We start from the raw sequence: 18,334 nt of genomic DNA on the forward strand, positions 1-18,334 counted from the left end.
ATTTCAAACAAGAAGCGAACCATAGCCCTTGACACATATGTCTCCAACCTTTTAGTTTGCCTGGGCCACACTGGAAGACGACGAGTGCTTTTGGGCCGCATATAATGTTTTTGGAAAAAGGAAGGTCGTTTATATATGTACCACATTTAACTAATTTAGAAATTTATGATTCTTTATTCTAAAAAGGCAAGATGGAATTATTTGGCATTTTATTTACGACATTTCATTCGTAGTTTTACGTATCAGTAAGTACAGACCATACAAGGTCAGGTCACATTAACGTGACCATCACCTATGCTCCACGACAATGTGCAATAATCACTCACAGATAGCAGGGGGAGCACTAGCAGTGGAGGGTATGTAAAGCGAATCTGGGCGACGTGGTATACAGTGCAGTTGGAGCGATTTATCTGAGGTCCAGAAGATTGTGGTCATTGGCTTTCGGGCCAAGGGTGGAAGCATTTCAGAAACGGCAATCCTTATTAACTGTTCGTGTGCCACTGTCGCTAAAGTACAATACACCGTACATGGCAAAATGGCGCTATTGAAAACCGGCACCGAGGTCACTAAGGTGCACTACGAGCCTTATATGACAGAGGTGAATGAAAGTTGTGGATATCTGTAAGGGCGAATAGACGTGTAACTGTTGAGCAACTGACCGCCGAGACGAACCAGGGCCTACCAGCAGTGTATCGTCAATTACCGTTTAGCAGACGTTGCTGTGTATGGGCCTCGGCAGTAGCTACCTAGTCCATGCACCGATGCTGACTGCTGTTCATCTCCGACGAAGATTGAAATTTGTACGCCAGTAATGCAACTGGACGTCCACTGAGTGGCGAAATTGGTCTTTTCAGACGAATCACGTTTTAGGCACCAGCAGCATGAAATGACTGAAAGTGAACTCCCTGCATCTATCGCCAAAGGCGGGAACGTTAAGGTCTAGCGAATACTTTCGCTGCATTCACAGGGGGAACTCTTGATTCTGTATGGCACAGTGGATTAACATACGTGTGCATCTATCCTTGAGGACCATGTGCACCCCTACATGCAGTCTGCTTTTCCTCAGCACGATGGCATCTACCAGCAGGGCAATGCAACGTGCAGCACAGCTCGCAGTGCAAGTGTGTGCTTCGAAGAGCACCAGGACGAGTTTACCGTACTCCCCTGACCACCAAACTGCCCGATTTAAACCCAATCGAAAATCGGTGGTGATATGTCTGCGTAAGAAGAAGAAACTGACTATCAAAGTCCGAAAACAATTTATTGGACTGTTAAATTAACCAAAACAAATTCTCGACGTATAACACCAACACAATACAGTGATCTGTCTTCGAATGACAAATACATACAAGAATAATATAAAAAACAACTTAAATAATTTCCTACTAGTCTCCGCCAGAGACTTCTCTGATATACCAAGCCTAATCCAGAGATCAGTGAGAAGATCCAAGCCGGGCTGCCGGGGTGGCAGCTATCCACGTCTGCTGGCGGTCGATGAACTGCCGATGTGCGGCCGAGCGCCGGCTTTTATAGTGCTTTGGCGGATGAGTACCTCGGAACTATTTTCCATCACAAGGTTTGACGTGTGAAAATAGTTCCGGGATCTGCAGCGACCTCTTCCTTATGTTTATTTGGGCCAGTAGTGGCTCCTGGTGGCCGCTAGTGTCTTTGCTGTGGTGCGGTTGTTGTTGTGGCCAATCATCAATATTGCCTGTCGGTTGTGTAGTGCTTCGATGTGCCTGCGAGGCGGGCAACCCACAGCTGCAAGCTGTCATTTTGGTTGCCGATACTCTAGGCGCCGTGATGTCTGGTGGAGAAGGCCACAGCACGTGGGACAACCTAGATCGGGCTGTTCGCGCTGTGGATCCCCAAGCGAGAGATATAGCGCAGCTGACCACGGCACGGGAATCAGTATGGCTCCTCATCCCTGTCGGTATCTTCCAGAGCGTCGTTAACTCTCTTCCTGCACGTCTCGCGGTGGTCCACACTTCAAAAGCAGATTGTTCATGCTTTTGACATGTGGTCACATTAAGGAGACTTGACGGTGTAGAATTGATGTGACATTTGACTTCGAGTCTGGGATACTAACGTATCAATATAAGACTCGATAAAAGTGGTTTCGATTTTCAGAGTTTTCTCAAGGTCTTCATTTGAGATTGTGGCTCTATTTTTACTCTTTGAGTGCTTTTCTCTTGAAAATAACTGTTCACAAAAGTATATGGTTCCAAACAAAGATGACAAATATTACACATAACTGTGCAGCATGGGGTATTTGTCCCTGGTTAGGTATGGCTTGTAAAAGTCCAACAAAGAAGCGTGATCAAAATTTTCCTTTAATCGTACATTAGACTGCAACACTAAGCATGCTACATGAAAATTCTCTGGCAACGTACCTAAATTTTTTGTGAAAGGTATCGCATAAATGCAAAAATTGATAATTTTTCTACAATCTGGAAACAGATTTTCGGATTCACGCACTAGATCGAAAAGTATGGCTGCGTATTGTATCCAGTCTTTAGGATTATGTTTTAATTTATCATAATTTTACATAAACGGAATTCCATGAGTTTTTTTTTCTTTTTTTTACCGAACTTGTAATACATGCTCACGCCTTGGGCAGCATTGATACTTGCTTTGGGCGGCAGGTTGAACACCCCTCCTTTAAAACATGTTGCTGCTGAGGAATGCTGAAGATTTCATACGTCGATTGAATAATTTATGACAAGGTACTGAATCGAACGGCGGAGAAACGAAATTTGCGACACTGCTCATCTAAAGCAAGGGATCACTTCATAGGACAAAATTACAGGCACCAAGGAGTCGTAAATTTAGTCATAGACGGTCATGTGGGCATAAAACTATAGAGAGATATCAAGGCTAGAGTACAGTAAGCAAGCTCAAATGAATGCGAGTTTCATCAATGAGGCAGAGACGGAGAGACTTGCGTTGCATATGCTAACTTGGAGAGCTGGGTAAAACTACCCTTCCCACGGTCCCAGTACTTTTTCTTTGGTAAATTCTAAAACTGTTCTCAAGTGTCTGTGGTAGGCAAATAACAGTAGATTCGTCGCTACTTCTCCTTGCGTCTTCTCATCAAAAGTGGAAGGAAATAATAGGAGCAGCTTCTCCCAGCTACTTCAAATGATACATTCCTGAGGCAAAAACTTTTAAAGCTCTCTCGTGCTAACGCAGTTCTAAGTGATTATAAAAAGTGGTGCTTTCATTCGGACAATAAAGATCTGTAACAAGCGGCCAATTTGTCAGGGCAAGTGTGTTAACTCCGATCATGAAACACAGCTACGTATAAAAATTTCGCAAAAGGTTGAAGTACGTATTACACAGTTGTAAAACTACCATAGAATACCTTAGGCTATCGTAAACAAGCGTAGACTACGGTAATTTTGCTAGTGTCTTTGGTCAGTTAAGGTCGTACCCACATTACGTCTACTCTAGATGTGTTGGATACCTGTGTCACGCTAACACATAACGATTCCTTTCTTTATGTATGCGATCGTCCTAATAACCGGAAGCGGTGTACGTTTACAAGCTGAGTGAGGATATATAAAGGTTTCAAGAAGTTCGTAACTGTTGGCTGCAATACAACAATTCATTATATTGCTACCGGTTTCGATCACTGACCAACATCTGGTACGAAAAATTACCTATTCCAAGTCAAGTGTCAGTCATGCTGAACCATATACTCTTATTAACTGTCAGTTTCATGAGTAATAATATAGAAAAAACAATACTTCTCTCACTTCGACAACCATCATCATGCACACACACAATAGCACTATATACACTAGACATTGGTATAGGCATACATGTACAAATACAGAGATATGTAAACAGTCAGAATACGTCGTGGCGGTCGGCAAAGCATACATAAGACAAATTCCCCAGACCTGAACATTATTGAGCATATATGGGATGCCTTGCAACGTGCTGTTCAGAAGAGACCTGCATCCCCTCATACTCTTATCGATTTATGGACTGCCCTGAAGGATTTCATGGTGTCAGTTTCCTGCAGCACTAATCCAGACATTAGTCGAGTCCATGCCACGTCATGTTGTGGCACTTCTGCGTGCTCGCGAGAGCTCTACATGATATGAGGAAGGTGTACCAGTTTCTTTGGCTCCTTAGTGCATAAACAGCTGGGTAGCATTTTTGACTGACATTGTTATCCTCGAGCCTGGTACTTAAAACTTAACAGTATTTACAGCAAAACTTAAACTGGCGATGTTTAATTCAGGTTTTGTTAGAAAATTATTGGTCTGTAACGTTAAACACAGGGATGCCGTAGTAAAAATCATATAGCTCTAGGAAATACAGTTTCCTTAAAAAATAAATAAAGGATAGTAATAAAACATCGCTTCAGTACTTCGTCTAACTGATATGGATCATGTTTCTATTATTCTTAATCGACTTCCACATTTATCAATAATATCAGGAAATTCTTCCTTTGATCATGATGTACAACGTTCTATTGAGTACAAAACAACAACAATAATTATAAATATTTTTCTATGTTTTTACAGATAAGCTGTACTCGCATCAAAAGTAATTGCTTTGGTTACGTAAAAGCGCCGAAGTTACGCAATCAACTACTTCTTATTACTTATAAAATGCAATTTGTACTCTCTATGGATATAAAACACACGACAGCTAATACTGAATGACGTGCGGTTCTATGTATGTGCGAAACAAACAATCAAACAAACAAAAAACCAAAGAGACGTCATAGTTTTGGTAGAGCGCAACTCTGATTTCTTAACGTGTTAATCCTCTTCGAGTAGCCATTAGTCTATCTGAACATGCATATAGGATAGAGTGAGCGGCATAATAGGTAAGGATTTTCTTCCATCACGCCTAGTGGTCCCTTTGTTTGCAGTGTGAGAGTTGTGTCGTAAGTGTGTTTGAGTCTGGAGGTGACTGTAACGGATGTGCTTGTAGTGTGTGTCACGTTTGTGTTGTATGATGATGAGAGACGGGAGAGCGTATAATCCAGTGCCGACACTAGGCTTTTTTTCTCTTACAGCACCATAGTGACCGCCGAACCATAGTCCCAATCCGATGAGTCAAACATCGTCAACAGTTTCATTTCATCAGACACTGCAGAGAAGTTTTAAATTTCATTCCGACTATTCGTCCCTACTTATGAATCGAGCGCTACCACAAGGGCATTGAGACCTGGTACTTAGGGAAAGGCAGCATTCGGTGTGCACGGGGCCGTAATCAGTTACCCTTCGTTGCTCAGTTTTTTTTTTATTTTTTTAATCACGTACACTTTATTTGGAAACAATTGCAAATAAAGTTGACAATGAGGAACAACTATCAAATCTGACTTTTAAGACAATGCATAATTTAAAAAATTCTTATCCAAGTTTCACTCACGGCTGAAGGCCTTATTGACCAGAAATTCAAATTATTTCTTGACTGAAGGCCCCAAGGGTAATAAATCAAAAAACAATTTGACGGCTGAAGGCCTGGATAGCAAATTCGTAAGAACCAGTTAAACTTCTCCAAGATATACTAAAATATTTTAAAAAAGACAATCATCAAAGTTTCAGTCTTAGGAGAAAATATCTAATAAAAATTTCTTAAGGCCAATTGCATTCACGGCAGGATGCCTTATTGACAAGAATTTCTAATTATTTGTTGGCTGAAGGCTCCAATAGTAACAACTCAAAAAAAAAAAAAACAGTTGGACGGCTGGAGGTCCGGACAGCAAATTTTTGAGAAGCGATTAAACTTCTTCGAGAGATATTTAAAGAACAATCATCAACATTGCAGTGTTAAGGTATTTTGTCTAATTAAAATTTCTTAAGACGAATTACACTCACGGCTGAAGGCCTTATTAACAAGACATTCAAACTCTTTGTCGACTGAAGGCCCAAACAGTAATAATTCAAAATAAAAAAATGAAAAAAAAAACTATCATCACAATATGACCAAATCAAGAGAGAAGTGGGCCTCAGACAGCGCTCCAAGGATCGATCTGGTAAAGCCACTCAACTTCAAATGGCTCTGAGCATTATAGGACTTAACATCTGAGGTCATCAGTCCCCTAGAACTTAGAACTACTTAACCTAACTGAGTTAAGGACATTACACCCATCCATGCCCGAGGCAGGATTCGAACCTGCGACCTTAGAGGTTGTGCGGTTCCAGACTGAAGCGCCTAGAACCGCTCGGCCACACCGGGCGGCCCCTCAACTTCGTAAACGGTGAGACAGGCAGACAGGAGTTTATGCACTTAACCGGATGGGAACTCAAAACTAGTGACAGTTTAAACGCAGACCAACACCCTTGCAAAATCCACCTGACGTCTGATAACCAATACAACCATGGAATAACCCAGGCAAAACGGAAACGGCGGACAGCACTGCGTCTTCAGAATCCGGTGTTTAGAACATCCAGATGCAGAAGGAACCACTAAGACCAAAGTAGTCCAAAAGAAACAAAGTATCCGAACCACAATCAGGGAGGCTGTCGAACTACACGCCACTGGCGATACTAAAAATATTGATGGCCTTTTGGCTGCTGGTTGTAAGCATATTTTGTATCATTTCACCTGACAGATGGCATTATCTCTTTGGAACTGATATCTCTAAATGTATTCTTGCTTTCTCTAAACGCAGAATTTCAAATTACCATGGAGTCATAAGAGGGAAGCTGCAGTCGCTACCAGGTCGCTGGGAGAACATGAGTTTGATGGCTCCTTTGGAAACGTTCTAAACAAACACACGTTTTCCTGTTAGTGGATTTCATTCTCTCTACTTCGTCAATGTCGTATTCAACAACACAAACATAACTATTTCCTGAATATTTGCTCATAAAAGTCATGTACATTAAACAGAAGGTGCAGTCATATGAAAACGAGACAGATGGAAAAGTAGTAAATAAATATTTTAGTCCGAAGCAGATCTACGGCCACAAGTATCTTTCTCCAGGGTTCCAAACTAACAGATATCTTATGCGGAGCGATCGAGACTTTATGGAGAAAATTTATCTGCCCCCTAAAGTTGCAATAAGATCACACTACTAGCTTTTAACGAACAAAGCGTCCGAATGCTCTAAAATAAGGGAAACTTTTTTTTTGTAATCTATTAGGCAAATATACCACACTGCAGGCCGGAAACTTTATCTTGGCCCCTCTATGATCGGTAGAAGTTGTCTGATTTAGTGCAGCGTCTGGAATGTTTACGCTCTTTGCCACTTTTAGCTACGTACCAATATTGTTCGCAGCAGACACTGCCATTCTAGCACTGATGGGTGTGCCTTATTGTGGCTTCAAATGGCTCTGAGCACTATGAGACGTAACTTCTGAGGTCATCAGTCCCCTTGAACTTAGAACTACTTAAACCTAAGGACATCACACACACCCATGCCCGAGGCAGGATTCGAACCTGCGACCGTAGCGGTCACTCGGTTCCAGACTGTAGCGCCTAGAACCGCTCGGCCACGCCGTATTGTGCCTAGTGGTTGCTAACTTATTTACGAAAATGAGCGAAGAACCTTTACTCCCTCCTTCTAACGACTCTCCATCAAAAAAATGGTTCAAATGGCTCTGAGCACTATGGGACTCAACATCTTAGGTCATAAGTCCCCTAGAACTTAGAACTACGTAAACCTAACTAACCTAAGGACATGACACACACCCATGCCCGAGGCAGGATTCGAACCTGCGACCGTAGCAGCCTCGCGGTTCCGGACTGCAGCGCCAGAACCGCACGTCCACAGCGGCCGGCGACTCTCCATCATTTTCGTGTTACTGATACGACGCGTTAATCGTTTACTTCTTGGTTTCTTTTATAAGATGTAAGTGCTGGTCTTGGAGGAGAAGACGGAGCCTGTCTCAGCAGCAGTAGGCTACGAACCGGTCGAAGGCTCTTGCTCGCAACATCCTCCGATCATGAGCCAAGTAAAAATGTGAGATCTGTAATTCGCTCTCTTATTGAAATCGCTTTACATGTGTTGCTGTGAATTATGTCAAGAACCTGAGTTTATGACGTTCTTGGTTTTCGCTTTTACTTCAGTCTCTCATCTTCCGTTTCAGCCTCTTGTCTTACAATGTTTTCACCACTGGATGTATCAGTATCTTTGGTTAGCCAAATTTTATTTCGCGCAGTGAAATTATTTTATTTGTGCGTCTTTAAAAGAGAAAGTGAGGCGTACCGCCTCTACATTGTCCCTGTAGATGGGAGAGTAGTGATTATACGTGCAGTATGAGCCACGCGCAAGGCAGGTAGCATCAGATAACTCGAGTGTGTGTGATTTCTATGCGATATGATAGAGGTCACTAGCTGTCGGACACTGTTTGAACTGCAGTCAAAAGACTTTCAATTTTATTTCCGGTCTCGTTTGTTTAATTTTCTGATTTTCTAATCTTCTAATTGTTTATTAATTACTACAATTTTGTTTTGTTTAGTGAAAGAAAGCGTGAATGTTTGTTTACTTTTCTAATGGTTTATTAATAACTACTACTGATACGTTTGCTTATGAGAGCGCAATATATTTCTAGAAGTAGTCAAAGAAGAATCTGTTTCACATTTCATGTACCTAGGAAGCACGATCTCGAAGGACAACACCATTAAGCAGGAAATACTGAGCAGGTCGGAGAAAGCATCCAATTTTTACAGTCAAATCAGAAACCTTATCTCGGATAATAAAATGCCACGAAAAGCAAAAGCGACCATTTACCACACCGATTTTGGACCAGTCCTAACACATGGTACCTACTAAAGAAAGACCTCAGCAGAATTCAGGCAACAGAAATGAGATTCATTAGAACTATGAATCAAACAACGAGAAAGGACTAAATCAGGAATGAGGTGAATAGAAAAGTAGCTGGTATTGAGGTTCCTATTAACAGTGCCATAAAGGAGCGTAGGCTTCAGTAGTGTAGGCACATAATGAGAATGAACAGCCAAAGACCTGCCAAAAGGTATTTCAACCTGAGCCTCGTAGGAAGAAGACTACAGGGAAGACCAAGAAAACGCTGCATAGAAACTGAAACATCAGATGTGGAGGAGAAAGGACACAAATGGGAAGCTGTCCTGGAACGGAAGAGCTATGCAGACAGAACGAAATGGCGAGCGCATGCACACCACATCCAGGAAACTGCAGTTGGATAACGATGATGATGATGAGAGTGAAAGAAGGTGTGAATGCGAAATATTGTTTTGTGTAAAGTTTTTATACTATACAGTGAAGTAACTGGGCACATGAGGAATGTTCGAGAATCACGTGTGTGTTAGTTATTCGTACTGGAGAATTTATTATAAACTATTTCGTCAGTTTATGGTACTGTGGAAATGAGATTACGATTTCGGTAAAGTACCTTTGTTAAGGGGGGATTATTTTTATATTTTTGGGTTTTCAAAATTTGTTTAGGGCAACTTACTGTTTTGATTCAGTGACAAATTTTGGTTGGTTCTGTATATATGAGTGGGTTTGATGCTGATTTCCGACTGGCTGTGATGTCTCAGATATTAGCATGCTCGCATGTATTTTGGAAATTATGAATTCGTTTTATGTAGAAAGATGAGTAGAATTGGGGCTTGGACCTCTTAATGATCAGACCTATTGATATGTGTTCCTTTGAAATTTTTTAATATTGTCATATTTCGATACAGAAGTGTTTGAGAAGTGCCTCAAAGTATGGAAGACAGTTAGATTTAAAGCGCAGTATGAAATTCGGAACTCACAGTAACGTTTTAAGTAACTAAGTTCCACGTGGCGTGTTTGCTTGCTCGCAAACGTGAACATTTTCTTTACGTGAGACTGATACTAGCAATATTTGAGCGAGCAATTCTGAACAAAATAATCCGTTTGTGAACTTTCTGCGAAGAGTAGTTCATAATTACCATAGTCTGATGACGGATATGAATGAGGTGTGCGTGTGAACTTTTCAGACTTTGAACAGCTTAGAGTAAGGCTTGGTAGTAACTGGTGAACGCATGTTTGTCGTAATAGAGTGAAATATTATGCACGTAAATACTTTTATTTAGCTTTTTTTGCAGCTGATAACTGCGTATCAGTAACTTGAAAGAGGCGTGCTTGTTAGAAGAGGTTCACCACGAGGTGAGTGAATACTACACGTCTTTAACGCACTGCGCTGCCGCGAATGGTGATGGTGCATTCCATTCAAATTAATAAACTAGAACACTCTAGCATACTGTACAAATATTATTTTTGATTGATGAGTTATCGCCAACAAAAAATTTCAAAAATTCTGGAAGGTTTACAGCTATTCAGGAAAGGATAACTAAGTTTAAACCTAGGCCTGTTCCATTTGAAGGTGCCCCACCTGAAAGACGCCCCACGCCTACAAACGCAGATGGAAACAAATCAAATGTTCAAAAGTGTGTGAAATCTTATGGGACTTAACTGCTAAGGTCATCAGTCCCTAAGCTTACACATTACTTTACCTAAATTATCCTAAGGACAAACACACACATCCATGCCCGCGGGAGGACTCGAACCTCCGCCGGGTCCAGCCGCACAGTCCATGACTGCAGCGACTTAGATGGAAACAAAATGAAGTGCGGAGAAGGAGGCACATATCACGTAAAAATTACTAAATGAAAACATCGGAAAGATGTATGGCAAATCTGTGGAATGCAAATCGAAAGAAAATGAAATGAAAAATTTCTGAGCGATGCCAAGATCATTTCAAAATTAATTCCACTGTTACTGTGCCGAGGTATTCTCGTCATGACCGAGTCGCGGGTCCTCCAAGTAACGGCAGAAATTCAAACAGAAATCGAAGTAGCGGTCCTACGCCGGAAAAACGGTATCGTTACCATTTATTTTAAATGCGTTGTGGAACATGATTACCTCGATTTAGACGGAACGAAATCCATCCGCAGTCCCGATATTAATAGCATTTTTTCTTTCCTTCTTTTCTTTCTGTGCTAGTTTTTCAGCTTGAGATCGACTACTTTCCTTGGCTAATTTGTTACCGTGCTACGGACCTACTTTAACTCCTCCCAAACAAGCGATGAAGGCCCAACGGCACGGACCGGCCGCCGTGTCATCCTCATCCCATAGTCGTCAATGGATGTGGATATGGCGGGGGATGTGGTCAGCACACCGCTCTCCCGGCCGTAGTCAGTTTCCGAGACCGAAGCCGCTACGTCTCAATCAAGTAGCTCCTCAGTTTGCCTCACAAAGGCTGAGTGCATCTCGCTTGCCAACAGCGCTCGGCAGACCGCATGGTCACCCATCCAAGCGTTAGCCCAGCCCGCCAGCGCTTAACTTCGGTTGTCTGACGGGGACTGGCAAGACCGTAGGTGGACTTACTTTGGATAACGTCAATAAGCAGGAATGTTAAACATTAGCAGGATGATTAAAACTTCTGTGGTGACTTTTGACATGAGCGGACATATCCATTTTCAAGAAACAAGTAATTATAATTTTCTGAATAAAAATGTAAAATATTTGAATGCTCTTTATGTGTGTCGGTTTACTCACTTTAAATCGTAAATCCAACCCTACGTGTTTACAAATGACTTAACTGACCGACGAGGAAAAAATATAGCACTCCGTCTTCAGGCCACAAGTGGCCCATCAGGACCATCCGACCGCTGTGTCAACCTCAACTGAGGATGCGGATAGGAGGGGCGTGTGGTCAGCACACCGCTCTCCCGGTCGTTGCGATGGTTTTCTTTGACCGAAGCCGCTACTATTCGGTTGAGTAGCTCCTCAATTTGCATCACGAAGCTCAGTACACCCCGAAAAGCAGCAACAGCGCATGGCGACACGGATGGTCACCCATCCAAGTGCCGGCCACGCCCGACAGCTCTTAACTTCGGTGATCTCACGGGAACCGGTGTATCTACTGCGGCAAGGACGATATATAGAGTGACGTAAAAATCGCTTAACAGTTCAAAGTTCAATGCATCAAGGAATAAAGTAGTTAGAGAGGTAAATTTTGACACACATGCTTGAAATAACATGGGGTTTTATTGAAACCTAAGAAACTGCACAAAACAACCAACAGATGGAGCTTCATATGATTCAGAACCAATGATTAGCATAATAATTTATTTTTAGGGCCTAGACAATATTCCTTATAACAAATGGTCAGCATGTCGGGCATCGTTCATCATCAGTACCTGTAGTCGACGGACAGTGTTTTCAACAGTACTGTACAGCATATCAGTAGTTACGGCGAGAAGTTGCCGTTGGATGTTGCCTTTTAGCACCCCTAATGAGATCGGGCGATCGCGGCAGATTTGCGACTTCAGGTAACCCCACAACCAATAATCACCCGGATCGAGGTCAGTGGACCTGGGAAGTCAAGTCTGACGGAAGTGGCGGCTCAGCTCGCGATTCTCACCAAGCGACGTGAGCAAGAGGACTTTCACGCGTCTAAGAGTAAGGGGTGGAGCACCACCCTGGGTGAAAGTCGCACCTTCCAGCAGATGATTATCAACCAGGCTAGGGAGGACGCGATTCTGAAACATATCTGCGTACCTCGCACCCATAACGCTGACAGTTTAAGAAGCAGTAACCCGCATTTCCTCGAAGACAAAAAACTCCATTCACGATTGGTGTGGTAAATCCGCCAGCACACCATTGACTTCTATTCATGCAGTGGGGTTTCCATGACAGTTTTAGGATTTCCCTTAGCCCAAATTCTGCATGTGTGGGTGTTGGCAAATCTTCGGTGTAAAACATGGGCTTCGTTAGCCCGCAACACGTTGGACAACCAATCGTCATTTTCCCCAAATTTAAGAAGTTCTCACATCGCAAATTCTCTCTGCGTCACAAAATCGCAAAATCACTTTGGGTTTTCTACGGATATAATTGGAGGGTATGCGTTAGTGCTCTCCAATCAGTAATGCTTGTAATGCCGGTGCAACGGAAGGCATAAAGAGCATAGAGCATGACCTTCACCATGCGGAGATGAACGTGCATTCCTTCCTGATCTGCCCGAGCAACCCGTGGTCTCAAACTTCGTGATCATTTTCTTCGCAGAGATACCGGTCATAGGACTGTTATCCGTTGGAATACCCTTCTTAAGGTGATAGGATCGTACAGCTGCAGCGGATTCTCCTTTCTGATACTGAACCTTCGCTAACAGTGCCTGTTCTTGTAAAGTCAACATGCCGCCATTGCTGGGGCGTCTGGGTGCCTGTCTCACTATACCTCTTCTAATGCACCATCCTCATGCAGCATCACTGACATGATGTTGTCCATCGCTGTCTGCTGACAGTTTTTGCACATAAAAGCCCATGTCATTTCCGGCAGGTGTGTCTATTTTTACCTCTCTACCTGTCTTTCCTGAATTAGTGCTTTTTCAAATGTTAACGGACTTTTAGGTCACCCTGTACTCTCACACTCGGTCTTAAAATAAAACAGAGTGTTTGTATAAGACGTGCTACAGGCGCGAAAATTGGTTAGTTATATATGTCATTTTATTCCATGTATTGGTAGTAGCCAACGAAATTTTTAACTTTTTCTATTTGTTTGATGGAAACAAAACTCGAAATTAGCTCGAGATCAATCCCAGACTTACGGAACCAGCGTTGGATGTAGATCAGGAAGTATCGTAACGTTGATATATCAGAGTCTCCTGTGATGCCGAGACGTTTATTTGCGCAGTGCGAGTGACAGATATTCCGGACATCTACGTCACAGTGGTACAACGGCGGCACTCATCTATCAATAGGTGGATACCAAGCTAGGAGAGCGCTGATACATGAGAATTATTTCGCCATCATAGGGAAATTCGGACGAGTTGCCCCCACTCCTCCTAGCTCAGATCCTGATACGCTGTTGGCTTAGCGTAAAACTGTGCATCTGAACTCGGAATTTGCCCAACACTTTTTCGTCAGTGTTAGTCTGCAATAACAATTGTACTTTGTATTTCCATAAATAAAGTGATCTGTAGCGTAGCTGAGAACCGGACAAGGGTACATCGCGAACCAGGGGCTCAAGGAGGCAACAGCATGTTCCGTGTTAAAGTTCTTATCGCTTGACCTTTGACCCCGCCATTGCCGACTACAGGGTTACGGCACGAGCCTTGCCTCTTGATCCGTTAAAAACTGAAAGATACAGAGTCACGCAATGACCGACAGAAACAAAAGTAGGCATGCCCTTGTAAGTTTCAGAGGCGGATGCGATAATGACAGAGAAAAGTGCCAGCCGTTGTGTTTCGTAACTGTTGTCAAGCCACGAATGGCAGTGGGTGCGCAGCAATGGCCGCTTATCAGATGCCACACATGACTGATTACCATGTTACACTAAGTTGTTGCGTCAGTGTGAATGTGCACTGTTGGACATCAAAATTACACCAGCATAAAGGCGGTATGCAATGAACGTCAAACCGGCACATAGTGTACCACCGGGTGGTTGCAATTAAAGTGCAGCTACTCACTGACGTCCGATGTGGACTGTAATTATTGTATGACGCTAATGCGTTACTCTGGAATCGATCTACGCTGAAAATGTTGGCCACTAGGTGAAAATCTGGCTCCGTAAAGCATCTCGTCGTCCTCTCTGGTGCTAATATGGCAGAGAACGTGTAAGCGGCAGCTACTAATACCATCAGTATTGTGCTTTTCTCAGTTGTTTGAGCTTCACTTCCCACATCCAGCTTGTAATCCATTACATATAAAAACATTTCTGTACGTCTTTCTTGCATTTACAGCGCCTAATTTGCACCTGGTGCCAAAAATGGGAATTAACTTTTTCTGACATATCTCGGCTCCCCTTTAACTTACTAGAATATCTACCAAATTTCGCTGCCATACGATAATTACAGCCCACAATGGGTCCCTATGAGTAGATGCACTTCAACTATAGCCACCCTTTACATACTTGGATATGCAAACAATTAGCGTTTCAAAGCAAGCATGCAGAGCAGGTGGGAGTAATACCACTCACATTCTGTATGTAAGGAAAGTTTACGTAGCGACTTTCTCATTCTGAAATCGCGTTTTGTGAGAGGTTCGCGTTATGCCTCGTGTAAGAAGCACAGACGCCCTCCGCCAAGAGTCGGAATTCGGCAGCACCAGAATAGTGGTCTATAGGATTGCGTTTGGTCGTTCTGCAACGGTGCTGCATGCATTGCTCGGGATCCGAGGAATGTCATGCGAATATGAAACCGATCGGCTGAGGCGAGACGTACCCTACGCCATCATGCAGAATCTCAACGGTCCCACCCTGACACCGAAAACTCCTGCAGTCTCCCTTTATATATATATATATATATATATATATATATATATATATATATATATATATATATATATATGTATGTATGTATGGCGATGGCAGCTGATCCTAATCACCGATGTCTGGCTCTGCTGGCGACAGTCTGTCACGACACTCTGTCGCCACACTCGGCTGTTACCCAGAGACGTGCAGCCTCACGGTTAGGACTTTGAACCTAAGCGTCAGGATGCCATCTTTATAATTTCAGCTACTGAACGTAGTGAAAACTTTTAGGTCGAAAGTACCACGCGTTCCTCTCCTATCTTCTGATACGGGAAGATGCTCACTCTTACTGGCAAACTCATCCTGGTAATAGGTCAGTCCAGCCTCACCAAGTTTGTTGCTGTCGGTACGCAGAGGTGATGCTGGTTAGAGTTTAGACACAGGACGCGCAGGAGTCGAGTCGCAGGTCATTCGGTGCTGCTTGATTAAGTAATTAAGGTGTGCTGTTTCTGAGCACAACTGAGAAGTGAATTATGGATGGTAGTTAGTTCGATTTTGATGTAAGATCCTCTGTAACGATTTGATTCAATCGCTAGAAGCAGAGTGGGATTCTCAGGATTGATGATTTTAGCATTGTTTTACATAAATACAAATGGAACTGAATCCTCTCTTTAATCGGTCACAATTCACTTATGTATCGTGTGACAAGTTAACTGTCATGATTATTTTCCCCGTAAGTCTTGAACTAAGGCTTCGACTATTCATTTATAATTGAAACTGGTGATCATCGCTTTCAGTTATTCTGTGGGATTAAATGTTTGTTTGTGAGTAACTGCATGCCCACGTTGGATTTCTTTAATGCAACCAGTGTTTGCTGGCAAATGATCATTAGTACGTTATTATCATTTGCTGGTAGAAACCGTATGCTTACTATATTCATGCGTGTCCCATGTAGACGCCGTTTCAGGATTATGCACCATCTTCTGAGTAAATGTTCATTATGCTGCTAATTAGTTTGTTTACTCAACGTGCATGCCGGCAAGCTTACCCTCATCCTGTAATCTCTATCTTTACGCATATCCCTTGTGAGACGGATTTACTTAAGTTATTTAGTAAAGCGTATACTCTGATCGTTCTTTTTGGAGATCACTAATTATATTTCTGTAGCACAATTTTTCTTCTTAGGGTAGAAATTAGGTCTAATAATTAATACTCATGTCAGTTTAGTCGATTTGGCACACAGCGTCAGGTATATTTCTTAAGCGTGATACTTGTGTAACAGACAGCTCGCAGCTACCAAAAGTGCTTGGAATAAGGTAAAAGGCAGTCTCACGACAATAAAAACAGGAGAGAAAGAGGAATACTTTAGTATGGTGATGCATGGAAGCTTATTTTAGATATCGCCGATTTTTTGGGATGTGTTATATGTGAAATATGTAGAATGTAATTTTCTTTTTCAAAAATATTGCAATATCTGTGTTGCCAAGAGAGTACAGCTTGAAAAATTCCAGTGTCGTAAGGGAGTCATCTTCCTGAAACTTAATAATGTGTTTTTGGAAAGGTTAATAACACAGGGTGTGACAAAAATGTACGTCACAGATTTCAAGATACATTCCTCACAGGTAGACGAAGAAATTATATTATATGAACATGGGTCTGGAAACGATTTGCTTCCGTCTTACAGCTCATTTTCACCAACTCATCATTCATGGGAAACACACACGAATAGAACGCCACAGCAGACCACATGCAACTCATTCTCTCTATAGATGGTCAGTACGCAATACGTGGTCATTCATACAAGCATCAAACCGCCGTCCTAGTGAATCTCGGATGCGCTGATATATACCTGGAGTATTGCGTATGGTTTTGCAGCCTTCCATAATTCGGGCACCGAAACTCTGAATATCTTGTACCGGTATTCCATACACCAAGACATTTCAAATCCCCTCGCAAATAAAGGTCCATTGGGTTTAGGTCCGGAGAGCGTGGAGGCCAGGCAATTAGTCCATCTCTACCTCTTCATCTGCCACCGAATCTGTTATTTAGAAGCCAACGGACATTAACAATAAAATGAGGAGGTGCTCCATCGTACATGCTGTACATGTTTTGTCGCACAGCTAAATGCACGTTTGCTTACATATCAGGTAGAACATTCTCTGCGAAATTGTGATAACATTGTGTGTTGAGCCGCGGTGGAAGAAAATGAGGGCCTACCAAACCAGTGTTGCCAACTCTAAAAAACCCGAGTCGCTAGATTCAATATCAAAAGACGCTAGAAAGTCGCTAAAACTGATTTTACTAGGGGTGTACTGAAAATTTCGTGCTGTGAATGGTGCAATAAGCCAGTGGGGGAGGGGGGGGGGGAATAAAATATTAATAAAAACTCTCATACGTAATTGCTATATTGTCTTAATTAAATGACGCATCGCTTGCAACAACATATATATAAAATACGCTAACGTTTAATTAAACTTGTTATCATAATTGACGCAACATATAAATTGTTGTTTCAATCACAGTACTCAAATATACTAGAAATATACAACTATATTTCTAACAAAAGAAAGCAAGAAAACAAATTAAGTTACAAAATATATAAATACCGGTATGTCAGCTATTCATCGTCGTCACTCAGAAGATCGAATAACTCTTCTGTTTCATGCTCTGACAGAACTGTAGTTGATGTAGAGCGTTGAACGTCGCTCAACAGATGATGCAGTTCGACTGGTTTTGTCGCAAAAGGGTAACTTTTGTTCGTTCCAACAAGCTCCAATACGTCTGACGGTATGTCAAAAGATGCACAATCTTTATTTTGTTTCTTCAGCTGGTCTCTCAATATGATCAAAGCATTAATTGTCTTTAACTATAATCTGTTACGTTGTTCAGTTTTTATAATGTTCATAGAACTGAATATTCTTTCCATTTCTGCATTTTAATGCGGTAGGCATATAACAGTCATTGCTAGCTGTGAAATCAAAGAAAAAGGATTCTCCCCTGCGGTATTTTCATACTGCAAAAACTCACTCCAAAATAAAACAGTGTTAGTAGTGTTATTCCACCTAATGAAGTTGATATTATGCGATTCTTGAAGCATACCGTCTATGAAATCGCTACTAAAACCCAGTTCTTTGGCTACATCCGCTACAGCATTATTTTTTATT

This window comes from Schistocerca serialis, chromosome 2, assembly GCF_023864345.2.
Source record: "Schistocerca serialis cubense isolate TAMUIC-IGC-003099 chromosome 2, iqSchSeri2.2, whole genome shotgun sequence".
NCBI lineage: Eukaryota > Metazoa > Arthropoda > Insecta > Orthoptera > Acrididae > Schistocerca > Schistocerca serialis.